General features: G+C 49.2%; 1 pseudogene; it reads left to right on the forward strand.

Moving 5' to 3' along the window:
* Positions 1-974: 974 nt before the first annotated feature.
* Positions 975-2,478, forward strand: LOC114510375 (annotated as a pseudogene).
* Positions 2,479-2,851: the final 373 nt, after the last annotated feature.

The raw sequence follows: 2,851 nt of genomic DNA on the forward strand, positions 1-2,851 counted from the left end.
GTTTTGGGGCACCTGAGGCGGAGCAGCTGCCTGGGCTCCGCTGACACCTGGGTCTGGCACTGGGCAGCCACAGGGGTCAGGTATGTGAGAAGGCTCCCACCTGCTGGTGCAGGGAAGGTGAGTGCAGGTCCGGGTTAGCCCACATGGCGGGCACTGTGAGACACACTTCTCCTTGTTCTAGCTGTCACGTCATTGTCGTAGCTGTCAGTCGTGGTCTTAGCTGTCACGTCATGGTTCTCTGGTTGTGCCAGAAAAGCAGAGGGTTTGAGACTATTTCACGTTCCATAGAATGAGGCTCTGGAGCTCCTTGAGAAGGAGGCAGAATGAGGCTGTGAGACGAGACTGTTGGCAAAAAACGCTGAGGGCAACTGATCCTGCATCTTCATTGCACTTCGGCCCACTCCAAACTGATGCTCTCAGTGTTTCACGTCTTCAAATGCCCTACCCTCTTTTCCCTCCACTCCCCACACTCCTATGGCAAAGGCAAACTATTTCCCTGGAATTTTCCCTGCTTGAGGAGTATAACAGTAAACCTTGAAATCTTTAAAATGCTCATTCATTTACTGCTTGTAAGGAGAGTGTGACTTCCTGCAGAGAGCGGGGGGATCCTTCTATACATTTTATAGAGTTTTGTTATATGAACACGAATACTTGAATCTACCAATTTGCAATGAGGCATGAGTTGGTAGAATGAAAAAAGAACAAAGTGAAGTGAGTTTACACCAGAGGTTCTAGAAGGTGTAAAGTGTACACAAGACAAAGATGTTAGTGGAGGAAAAAGGGTAAGAAAGATGAACCAAAGGAAGAAAAAGAATCTAGAAAAAATCAGGTGCATGCATTCAGCTGGAGAAGAAATGTGCTGGAGCCCCCAGGGGTGGGGAGGGTGTGGGGGAGCTGCCAGCATGGACTGCAGGGGCATCCCCCTCTTTGGGTCCCACTTAAAGGGAGCGACATACAGCGAGGGCAGCTAAGGCAGACTAGCTGTTTCAGGTGAGGCCTCCCCCGAGACTTTGATAAATTCCCAGGAGCGGGCTGGGGAATGCTGTTCTGTGGTTTCAGAAATTCAGATTTCTGCCTGGCAGAGGTGGCAGTGACGGCTGTGGCCACCAAGAGGTTCCTGGTTGGAGGTGCTGCCGGGTGATCACTGTATTTTGGAGGGAAGACTGAGAAGTACACGGCTGCTACGCAGGCTGTTCTGAATGTTCCCGAAACACCAGTAACACGTCTGGAGAATGGACTCCGAGTGACCTCTGAAGATTCTGGGCACACGCACCGTGGGCTCTGGATGGATGCTGGAAGTGGATGTGACAGTGAGAAGAAAAAGGGAACAGCGCCCTTTCTGGGGCATATGGCTTTCAAGGGCACCAAAAAGAGACCCCAGTGAGATCTGGAACTTGAGACTGAAAACACGGGTGCTCCTCTCACTGCCTATACTGCCAGAGAGCAGGCTGGATATGATACCACAGCATTTTCTAGTGATTTGCCAAAAGCTGTAGAAATCCTTGCTGATAGAATACAAAACAGCACATTGGGAGAAGCAGAGATTGAGTGTGAGCGTGGAGTAATCCTTAGAGAGATGCAGGAAGGTGAAACCAATTTTCAAGAAGTTGTTTTTTATTATCTTCATGCCACAACTTATCGAAATACTGCACTTGGTCAGACAATTTTCAAACCAACTGACAATATTAAGTCTACAAATTGTAAGGACTCGGTGGACTGTGTGGCTGCACATTCTAAGGGGCCAAGAAGGTACTCTCCACTGCTCCATGAGCTTCCCATGGTGAGCTACCTGAGTTAGCGACGTTTCATTCTGGGGGCTCTGTCCACACACAGAGGAGAAGTGCTTGCTCTGCCTCCCCGCAAACACAGGAAGTGAGACTGGAGGGAGAGATGACAAGGTGCCTTCAGCACACCCTGCGATAGCTGTGAGGCTGTTGGTGGGGCACGTCAAGCTCTGCCTCGGGGTTGCAAGCACACTGGGTGCACCTGGATCACTCTTTGGGAGGAGGAATGAATCCGTCTGGCAAGCCAGCCCTGCCCCATTACGCAACTCTGTCACGGCTTCCGGCCCTTCCACACTTCCTACAGATACAGGATGGCGGGGTCTGCACGGCCTGTGAACCAGCCACTGTTGCAGACGTGCGACATGCTGTTCCCAAAGAATGGACATGACTCTGCACAAATGTCACCGAATGGGAAGTCGCAGGAGCCAAAAACTTTCTGAAAACAAACATGTTGTTCCAGTCGGTGGCTCCGTTCCAACTTGTGAAGACATCGGTAGGCACATGCTATGTGGGAATAGAAGAGTTCCCATTCCTGAGCGTGATGCGAGAGCTGCTGCCTGAACGCTGAGACAATTCGAGGAGCGCCGGCCAAAGGCGCGGAGGAGAGGAGTCCCGCCGTTTTGGCTGTTTGCCCATTGAGCAGCTAGCAGCTCCTAACAGCGTTTGCAGTAACGTGTGCTGGCCTCACGGTTAAAAAGCTAATGCAAATATCACATTTATATACTGTAATATAAATATATATTTATATAGGTAATCTGAATATATATACACATATATATGTATTAAAGAGTTTGAGGAATCAATTCAACCTATGCTCGCAAGAAATTGCTTAACCGGAAACCACACTTCCTGACAATTCGCCAAGCAGACACTAGAGGGCAGCCCTGCCCAAGGAAAACCAAGTTCAGGGGCGAAGCTCTGCAGGCCAAGCAAGAATCAGGACAGTTCAAGTAGGCAGCTGGGTTTTGGAAGAACCTTCTTTCCGTTTTATTTTCCACGTTTTACAAGATTATGCAATGAAAATATATTGCATGACCAGGAAAACTGTTATTTAAAAATAGGGCATT

This window comes from Phyllostomus discolor, chromosome 13 (assembly GCF_004126475.2).
Source record: "Phyllostomus discolor isolate MPI-MPIP mPhyDis1 chromosome 13, mPhyDis1.pri.v3, whole genome shotgun sequence".
NCBI classification, from domain to species: Eukaryota; Metazoa; Chordata; class Mammalia; order Chiroptera; family Phyllostomidae; genus Phyllostomus; species Phyllostomus discolor.